Here is an 11,050-nt window from a genome sequence, read left to right as displayed (position 1 = left end):
TAAATTCCGCGTAAAGTGTCTGCTATTCATTCCAGTATTTTAACAAAAGAAAAAATCTGGAGTGATAAATGGAAGCTTATTGCTGCTAGTTGATTCCAATCGCGATTCCTTAAGCTCCGCCAAAAGTGGCGGCGACTCTGGGCTTCTGGGCCTCTTGTCGTGACGTCACGGGAGGAGCACTCAGGCCTCAGGCACGCATAACAGACACGCCGCACATGAGTGACGTCATCACCATCAATGCGGCTGTCCTTCCGAGAATGGAATGGAATGGAAGCAGCTTTGGGGGGCGCCCGTCCATATTCCTCAGGTCGCTGTACAATACCCCTCACTCTTGCAACAAAGCAGACCAGAATCGAGACGGCAGCGGCTAGCCCACTCCGCCGCCGACACTGGCCGAGATGCGACTGTCCAGCCTGACTTGATGTGGTGGATGCAAACATTGGCGTGTCGCCTCCGCGAGATAGGATAGGAAATGCGATGCGGCTCTGTCGTACTCATGTAAACGCGGCTAGAGATTACACCAAAGAGAAAGACCCCACTGTCGCCGTTAATTCGCCTTCAGCTTTCGGTGAGTGAGGTTGCGACATTATGGAAACTTCATCGTCAAGTTGAATCGCTCGCGTCTACATCAACAGGCGAGACAGCAAAGCGTGGCGGCGGAGTCGGCAGTTCACTGCCGATGAAGTACACGACCATCGCGACGCAGCGAAATGTGGGAAGCAGGCTGCTGGAGTGAAATAACGTTCACCCCCCCCCCCCCCCCCAAGTCCCCGTCAAGAACTCAGCGACAAGCAGTGCTCTCGCAGTTACACATCACAAGAATTGCTTAGATGCCCCCATAATTTTTTGTGTGTTTTTATTTCGTGTTTTTGTTGTTATATGCTTCATTTGCGGAGAAGAGTGTATGGGCACACGGTTTGCTCTTCAAGGCGCGAGTATTGCCATCAATTAAATGCTTCTCTAACGGCACACTTGGCTATGCATTGTAGTAACTTTATGTGTGTGCCTTTTTTTCATCAGGTAAATATTCCTCGTTCCGCCCAAGGTTCGTCCTCCAAGAGGAAGAGATGAGGGCCTAATGAACGAACTCCCTTATGGGAAGTGGCAAACGACGTGCACTGGTGAAACGAAGAGCTGAAAAATAGAATCAGTGCAAGAACTACGTTCGGAACATCTCGAGTGAGCGCAGCGAGGCAAACGGTCATCCAGATTGCACCCACCACGAAATTACAAAATTTGCTTCGACAGCACTGCTGCCCGGCAACATGAAACCAACCCTCAAAAGCGACTCTTAATTGAGTCGTGGTACACACATAATATTATACTCAAACGTTAAGAGCCAAACTCCATGCATTGTGCACTGCAGTGCGCACCTGCAAAGACGCGTGGAGAAAACACTGTAACGTGACAAAACTTTCAGTCCAAGTTCCAATTCTTAGCTTTAAGAACACACAAACACTGGGCGAAATTCCGAGAAACACAATTATCAAACATGCTTCATACTCCGCGGAGCGACTCGCAGATTCGAAAAGATAGAGAACAAGTGAGTGCGTGGTGTGACTCACGCAACAAAAGGCCTCGCCACGCTTCATCAAGGGCCTCTTCCTTCCCTTTCGCAACCAGTGGCCCCGCATCACGGAACAGTTGCGCCATAGGGTGCGGAATCTGAACGGAAATTCTTCCTCTGATTACACTTATATAGGATTCACCGCGTCGCGAAGCGACGTAGTTGTGATAGGATACAGCTACACTTCATCGAACGCACATTATGAAGCACGGTTAAAAAATTGCGTGTAGTCGCCCGCGCAGCGGCCATTTCACGCTGACATTTTTTTTTCCCGACTACTGAACTGCGATTACGCTGGGCTCGAGTCCTTGCGTCGAGTCTAGCCGCCCGCGCGAGATTGCAGAGTCGCTTCCGGCAGTAGCGTGGTGAAGCGCTCCATAGCAGCCTCTGTGTGCTGCACCTTACCATAATTGCTGAGGTAGGAACTGAAGAAGCAAACGTCAACTTTAAATATATCTCCCGGCATTTGTAACCGGCGCAAGGTGCCTCTGGTTTGGCGGGCAAATCATGTGCCTTCTGACCGGGAGGGGCAGCAGGTGCTGCCCATACCCTGCTCATACCAAGGGGTCTGTAAACGGGAGAAGAAAGGTGATGGGAAAATGATCGACACATGCAAAACCAGTTTAGAAGAAAAAGTGGGTGATTTTTCCCATTGGGCCTTGCCCCTTTGACGTCACGCTGTTGAGACCAGAAAAGGTCTCTTTTTTTATTGCCCATTCTAACAAATATATTAGTGGGAGCACTTCTAATTTTCATTCTTTTAACAGATAGTAGACGAGTCCTTTAGAGTGAACTCCCCGCTCTACATAAGTACCGCGGGTTGTCATTCTTTTAACAGCCTCAACTTAGTATGTATTAGCGTGGCAGGACACTTTAGTTGTTCCTTAGCTATATGTTATTTGTCATCCTCTGATCCGCCGCGCTGGCTGAGAAGTTATGGCACTTGGCTGCTGAACTGAAAGACGCGGGTTCGATCCCAGCTATGGCATTCGAATTTCGATCGAGGTGAAAGTCTAGAGGCCCGTGTACTGTGCGATGTCAGTGCACGTTAAAGAACTCCAGATGGTCAAAATTCCAGAGCTCTTCATTACGGCGTCCCTCATGGCCTAAGTTACTTTGGGACGTTAAACCCCTAGGAACCAAACATCGTTTTGCCTGGCTTTTCACAATAAATTTTCATTATTTTCATTCCATTTTGAGCAGGAAAATGAATTGTAAAAGAGCTATGTGCGCTAACGCAACTTATCTCCTATACTGGTAATATATATTAATTTATTTTTTTAAATGATTACAGCACAGCTTTAAGAGTACAGGTGCAAACGCTCCTCAAAGGAGGCCCTCAAGCCAAGGGCGTCAGCCAATTGACATATTCGCGGCTAATGCTGTTAATCTGCGGTTAAACCTCTTGCACCTGAAAGCCTCCTGCAATGCCACTGCTGGAGGTGCGGGGGCATAACCGCGACGCCATGACAATCGGCCGCCGCCATCCGCTGGAGGGTCTTCTTTGTCGGGCATTGGCTGCTGAATTCTTGAGCTGTCGTACGGTACGCAGTCTCCCGACTGGCAGAGTAGCAAATTGCTACAGCTGCTATACTTACCATTTAAAATTACCATTATAAACTGCTTTCTTGTCGAGGCCCATACAAAAGCGCTTTTTACGACGTATGACAGAAGGGGACAAAATTAAATTCACCACTTTCCACCCAGAAAGGAAACGAAGTTCGAGGTATCTTGAGGTGTCTTTGAAAGAGAAGTTTGTTACCTCAAATTCGCACCTAATTTCTGCAGTCATATCCCACAGATAGGGTTCTGGTCGTATATCATGTATGCAGATTACAGAAGTCTGAATGAGAGAACACCGAAAAGAAGTCCCCTATAGCTGTTGTAATAAAAGTACTTGTAGTTACAATGCATGAAATTGTTCCGTGATACTAATATAATTTCTAGGTCTTGAAATGAGCATTTATTGAAATCGATTGAGAAAATAAACGGTTCTTTCATTGATACTGATATATTTTCTAGGTCTTGAAACGAGCACTTTTTATTAATATCTTGTGACGAAAAAAAATTTCTGAACACAGGTTAGAACCCCAAGTCCTAGCGCCAGTGACCATATTCCGCCAACGCTACGAATCACTGATTTGAAAGCATCACAGACGGACGCTGCAGTTGATCTTCCTACCCAGACGCCGTCTGCTTCTAGACTCATAATTCTCTATTATGACCGACGACATGTGCTAAGCTGAACAGGTTCAGAATGTCTCTGAGTGAAGCTCTATCAGATCTTCTTACACCAGCATTTAGAGATCACTGCGGCGACCCGCACTGGGAGAATGCGAAAGCATTGGCGCCTCCTCGGCACTCGTTGCCGCTCTTTGTCATTTTCTTTTTGCTTGTTAATTAATTTAACTGCTGAATCAGGGTAATATTCTGATGCTTCAGTTGAAAACCGATTTATTTACCCTTATTATACCTTCTTTTATCTTGAGCATTTTTGTTTTTCAAATTTGGCGTAACTCCGTCCAGCCCCTAGGAACCCTATTGAACCGTCCAATTATTTTTGCTGCCATTTATTAACTATTTCTTGTATGTAAATAATACTTTTTGTTAGAATTATTATCGCTCATGAAATGCATTTAAATTCAAACTTTATTTTCACCTTTTTCCGATTTTCCCAATATTTTGCCTTCTACCGCTGTTTTGCCGTCCATACGCTTTATCGTCGTCCGCGCTATTTCGACGTGATTTCGACATTATTAGCTATAATTAATTAACTAATCATCCTATCCACATAATTTTTTGCGCAGCATGCTGACACCGTCCTCTATCGATGAGAACCACGCAGTCGTTTGATGCTGTCCGTTCTGAGAACGTGACAACTTCTGCGGACACGTTTAGCGGACACGTTTTGGTGACACGACACCGCCGACATAGCCTAGAAATGCTTTCGCATTAAAGACTCAAACACTGGCACCCGAGAATATTTTTTGATGCCCGCCGTGTGACTGAAGCTGCGCTCTTCCAAAGTAACAGGCATATCCAAATTTGAACGCGCTAGCTCTCATAGCCTATTCTATTACGATCACACACGCAAATAAACTTTTTGAATAATAGCACAGGGCTGACAATTCGCAAGGTTGCTCCACGACAAGCATTATGAACACATACGAATACTTTTTGTAGCGGCGTTAATTTTCACCATGATAACTGGGTTCATTTAAAACACCCTTTCATACACTAAGTTCGAACTCTCACATCGGTTCTTTTCTATAAGGCATTAGTCACCTCACGAAAAGGTAAGTATCAAAATGGACGGGAATTCATCGCATATAACCACATCTGCAGCGTAAATAGCTACCAGGCGCCATCTTTCATGTGTTATGCAATACACATCGCTCGTTTAGTTCTTTTCTGGCCTCGGCAGAACCCGCTGATCTTTCTCATTAGACAATTGTAGCATAGCGCAACCTGCGATCCGCTTCCTTGATCCGCCTCCGCGAGGTGCCACCGCGCGTGCGCAAAACGCCACGGGGGCGCCAGATGGCGCCACGTCCCCGTCAGGTGCGTGCGCGCCTGCCGCGTCGGGACTCGGGACCGATCAGCGCGTATACCTACGGTGCCCCACGGAAGCGGATCACGGTAGCGGATGGCGCTTCACGCTTTGCTACATGCTCTGCTGTAAGCCTATAACTCTCTGCTGCTGGAGGCGCTCACCATCTGCATTTCCGTGCCAACCGCACCGCTCACCTTGACCGCCGTGTGCAGGTGTGCCAGGAGGCCTCGTGGAGCGCGGTGTTCTTGGGTGGAGCCACCGTGCTTTTCTGCACCAAGGATTGGGGCGACGGAGACGCGCTGCCGGCGCCATGGGTTGCGGCACTGTACGCCTCCTACCACCACCTCGTCTGGGCGCTGTGTATCGGCTGGCTGGTGTTCGCCTGCGTCTCGGACAGAGGAGGTGCGAGAACCCGTTTTACCACATCAGCGTTGGTGCAATAGTAACTGGTGCGCCTTCCCATTTAGGGTCAATGTGAAAAGCTGAAAACAGAGAAAGACTGGCAGGCGCAACTAAGTACGCTTGCTCGGAAAAGACGCAAAATTGCTTTGAAACGGTGGTTCACGCATGGATACGGAATATAGGACGCATGGCACCTTACTTCTAAGACGGAAATGTGCCCGCTTTTTTTATGCGATATTGGCGATATTGGAAAGTAGGTGCCCCCCATAGCGAGCAAGATATGAGCTTTATTTTTTGATCAAGTAATTTCGTTTTTCTTTATTTCACCTTCTCTGCGAACAGGAGTTGTCGAAACAGAATTTTTGACTGATTTCCCGGCGTTATATGAAGGCATCGCCGGATGCTATTGTGACGTTGTAGTGACGGCAGTCCAGCGCTCAGGAAGACAGCAACAAAACTTGCAAACGAAGCTCTTTATTTGAGCTGACTTGCGCCCGCAAAAGAACTTAATCACTCAGCGGCGGCGTAAGCAACAGACGTGCTCGTCAGTCGTCGAACTACGAATGCCCGCCGCTCGCGGCATCGCTCAATTTAAAGCCGGCAAGGAAACTTCGAGATAGCAGGTCAAGATCATCTACAGTAATCTGGAAAAACGTAGATGCAGCTCTTGATGGCTGTGATCAATCGAGGTTAGTCCGGTCGCTTCCCGCGTCACAAACAAAAATGATAACATTCCTTTCCTGCGTGTTTGAGCACGAACGAACGGACACTACAATGATACGCGGCATTACCCCCCTCCCAAAGAAGCGCCGCCTCGATGCTTCAAAAATGAAAATCAACACGGAGAATGCAAACTTGGAGCCCTTTAGCGTTCATAATATGGTTTAAGGCGTACGACATGTACGACTTCCGGTCGTGTGCGTCGTCGCTGAGATGCTGTCGTGCCGTCGGTAATGACTTCACAGTCGAGATCACTGATGCGACGGAGAACCCTGTACGGACCAAAGTAGCGCCGCAGCAACTTTTCACTATCTATGGCGGCGAATTGGCGTCCATATCTAAACACGATCACCCGGCTTGTAATATGCGTGTCTCGCCGGCGCAGGTTGTAGTGTCGGGCGTCGGTGTGCTGCTGGTCTTTAATGCGAAGCCGCGCAAGTCTTCGGGCTTCCTCGTCGCGATGAAGGTAGGCGGCAACGTCGAGGTTTTCTTCGTCTGAAACTTGCGGGAGCATTGCGTCGAGTATTGTCGTGGGCTTCCTGCCTTATACAAGCTGGAATGGGGTAAACCTGGTTGTCTCCTGGACGGCAGTGTTATAGGCGAAGATCACGTAGGGCAGAATGGTGTCCCACGTCTTGTATTCGGCGTCGATGTACATGGAGAGCATGTCTGCGATGGTTTTGCTCAGACGCTCTGTGGGTCCGTTGGTTTGCGGATGATAGGCAGTTGTCCTCCGATGGTTTGTCTGACTGTAGTTTAAAATGACTTGCGTCAGCTTCGCTGTAAACACCGTTCCTCTGTCTGTGATGAGCACTTCGGGGGCTCCGTGTCGCAGCAGAAATCGTTCGAGAAAAAATTTTGCGACTTCTGTTCCGATATCATTAGGCAATGCTTTTGCTTCGGCGTAGCGGGTCATGTGGTCGGTGGCCGCGATGATCCACTTGTTACCTGATGAACAGGTCGGAAAGGGGGCGAGGAGGTCCATCCCTATTTGCTTGAAAGGGCTTAGTTGGAGGTGGTATGGGGTTCAGGAGTCCGGCTGGTCTAATCGGAGGCGTTTTGCGTCGCTGACACTCACGGCATGTTTTCATGTAATGGGAAACGTCAGCAGCTAGCCGCGGCCAATAGTACTTCTCCTCATTGCCGTGCAACGTGCGAGCATTACCGAGATGCGCTGCAGTCGGCTCATTATGACATGCCTACATAATATCTTGCCTGAGATTTTTGGGCACGACAAGAAGATGCACTGTCCTGTTGGGCGCGAATTTCTTCAGGAGGACATTATTGTGAAAGACGAAGCACGCCAGCTGGCGCTTGAACCCTCGGGGAGCGATGCGGTCTTGCCTTTATGATAATCAACTAGGCTTTGCAACTCAGGATCCGAGCGCTGCTGCTGCGTGAAACTGCTGGCGCTTACCGGTCCTAAGAAAGCGCCGTCGTCTTCCTCTTCCTGAGCTGCGTCGACGGGGACTCGTGACAAGCAGTCTGCGTCGGAATGCTTGCGGCCAGATTTGTAGCCTACAGTTATGTCGCATTCTTGAAGACGCAGGCTCTAACGAGCAATTCGGCCGGAAGGATCTTTCAAATTGGCAAGCCAGCACAGAGCATGGTGATCACTCACAACCTTGAACGGTCGTCCGTACAGGTATAGGTCGAAATTTCGACATTACCCAAATAATGGCGAGACATTCTTTCTCGGTCGTCCAATAGTTGGCTTCGGCTTTCGACAGTGAACGGCTAGCGTACGCGATAACTTTTTCCTGTTTAGCATTTTTCTGAACGAGGATCGCTCCTAAGCCCACACTGCTTGCATCTGTATGAATTTCGTTTTCGGCGTTTTCATGAGAGTGTCTGAGCATAGGAGGGGACTGTAAGCTGCGCTTCAGCTCTTTGAAAGCTTCCACCCACTTCCAGCGTTTGCCATTTAAAAGGCACGTCAGCCTTGGGAAGTTGGGTCAAAGGTTCAGCGATGCGCGAAGAGTTCTTGACGAATCGCCGGTAATGAGCGCACAATCCAAGGAATCTGCGTATAGCTTTCCTGTCATGAGGCTGTGGAAACTCGTCGATCGCAGCCGTCTTCTGGGGTGCGGGCGAACTCCACCCTTGCTTACCACGTGACCAAGGAACAGCAGCTCCTCGTAGGCGAAGTGACACTTCTCTGGTTTCAGCGTTAGGCCTGAAGACTTGATTGTTTCTAGCACTGTCCGAAGCCTTCTGAGGTGGTCTTCAAAGCTTGAGGAGAAGACAACAACGTCAGCTAAGTTGACTAGACAATTTTGGCACTTCAAGCCTGCGAGCACCGTATCTGGAACGTCGCTGGGGCAGAGCAGAGGCCTTGAACTCGAAGAGTCCATTTGGTGTGATGAACGCAGTCTTCTCGCGATCTCTTTTGTCGACTTCAATTTGCCAGTAGCCGCTCTTCAGGTCCATTGATGAAAAGTACTTAGCGTTGTACAGCCGATCCAATGTGTCGTCAATGCGGGGGAGGACCCGGGGTAGACATCCTCCTTAGTAATGCTGTTCAGGCGGCGGTAAATTATCGACGCAAAAGCGAAGGGTGCCGTCTTTCTTTTTCACTAGGACGACAGATGCTGCCCAGGGGCTCCTTGATGAATGGATGACGTCGTCACGAAGCATTTCCTCAACTTGCGTGCGGATCGCTTGGCGTTCTAGCGGAGATACGCGGTAGGGGCTCTGCCGCAGTGGTCGGGCGTGTTCGTCTTTGACAATGCGGTGCTTGGCAAGCCGGGTTCGTCGCACATAGGATGCTGATGAGAAGCAATCGTTGTACCTTTGAAGAAGACTGCATATTTGGTCTTGTCTGCTGCGTAATGCTGGGTTGATATCAAACGTGGGTTGTTGGCCTCGGTCACATGGTTCTACGGGTTGGTCGGAGAGGGCAAATATGTCTCTGATGTCTGCCAGCTCGTCGAAAAAAGCAATCGTCGTACCTTTGTTTAGATGCCGGTATTCTCCGGTGAAGTTGGTTAGCAGCATCTAGGCTTGGCCACTTCGGATTTGGGCGGCTTCCCTTGCGACGCCCAGTCCTCGATCCAGGAGTAACTGGGTGTTCCCCTCGACGACACCTTCGGCATTTTCAATGACTCCTATGCAGGCGACGACACTTGATCGGGGAGGCACGCTCAATGCTTCGTCGAGTACGTTTAAGGGACAGTGAGGAGAGCTATCAATATTTTTTTACAGCAAAATCCGATAGTTTGGCATTTCATGGCTTTGTTGCCACTTGGCCGGCAGCGAAAGATGCATTTATTTCTAAGAAATTTGGATTCGAAGTTGAAAAAGTTTTTCACGCCGCTCTGATTCAAACTTGGAATTCTCCTATGACGACACAGGACTAAGTGACGTGAAACATGACGTGCACATGACGTAGCGCAGACTCCGTGATTTCTGACGGCCAGCAGTGCGGCCTGGCAGCAGCCGAAAAAGAAGCTACCGCGGGCAGCACGTTCAAGGCATCTATCGGCTACTGCGGCCGTCGCTACCGTCGCTTCGTTTACTTTTGCACCGGCGTTTTGCCAGCGTTACGATGGATCCCGTTCTCGAAGTCGTCAAGGAAGTTCTAGCAAATAGACACCTTTAGCATACCGTGTACCTTGTTACCGCTAGCGGAATACCGGGAGCCCGCCTACTGCCGGTGAGCAGGCGCTTATTGGTCCCGATGCTGCAGGCGCGCACGTAGCTACCGGATACGTGGCGCCATGTGGCGACGTCAAGGAGATTTGCGCATGCATTGGCTGCGCCTCAGTGATTCGTGGCTTCTCGTGTTCTAGTGTTTCTAGAACCATTGGTTCTAGGAACACTGTTTTGTCCTATGACGTCATCACGCTTGTACTTGCGAGTTTGGCCTGTGGCGGCGATACCTGTATTTTGGTTCTTGCTCTTTTCTACGTTACAAGAGCTTTGTTGTCAGTATGAGTGGCGTTTTTGTAATCAGGAGCTGTTATTCTGTCGATACAAGCCAGCTTCAATTTCTCCTCAGTGTCCCTTTAAGGCCACGTGATGAGTTGCGCTCGTCACAGCAGGTGTGGCTTTGTCCGTGAAAAGCTTGATCGACTTAGATCGAAGGTCGGTGATCGCCGGATGTTCATTCAGGAAGCCCGTTCCCAAAATCACGCCTCGCGAGCATTGCTATAGGACCTGGAAGGTTGTAGCATAAGCTCGCCCATTTACTGTAACTCTCGCTGTGCAGCGTCCTGACGGCGTAATAAGGTCACACCCTGCGGTGCGGATCAGCGTACCATCCAAAATTGTTGTTACTTTCCTGAGTCGGACAGCGAGTGGCCCGCTCATGACGGAGTAGTCAGCTCCCGTGTCGACCAAGGCAGTAACCGCGTGACCGTCGACCGTAACTTCAATGTCACTTGTTCGCATTCTCCTATTGCACGTTGTCTTCGGTGTCCGATCTCGGCTTCGTCGAGTAGCGAGGCTGCGGTGGGCGTACTCCGACGTTAATTATCTCGGCAGCGGTAAAAGCTTCAAGTATGGTCGCGTCGTCGTTGTCGGTGTTGTCGTCGTAGTTGAGGCATGGTCTTGCGTTTTCGTCGATGGACCCAAATGAAAAAATTACAACTGGTCCTAGCTGGTGCCAGCTGGGACCAGTTCAACTGTGTTATGGAATAATTCCCAGCTGGGACCAGCTGACAATGGGTCCCAGCTGCCCAGTTGGGACCCACTGCCAGTTGGTCCCAATTGGGAATTACTCCATAACCCAGTTCAACTGGTCCCAACTGGGACCAGTTGCCAGCTGGTTATGGTTACTACTGGTGCTGGTTTTGCCACAGTGCACC

The sequence above is a fragment of the Amblyomma mixtum genome, chromosome 3 (genome assembly GCF_055824585.1).
Source record: "Amblyomma mixtum isolate Tamu chromosome 3, ASM5582458v1, whole genome shotgun sequence".
NCBI classification, from domain to species: Eukaryota; Metazoa; Arthropoda; class Arachnida; order Ixodida; family Ixodidae; genus Amblyomma; species Amblyomma mixtum.
Note: the sequence above shows the minus strand (reverse complement) of the source record.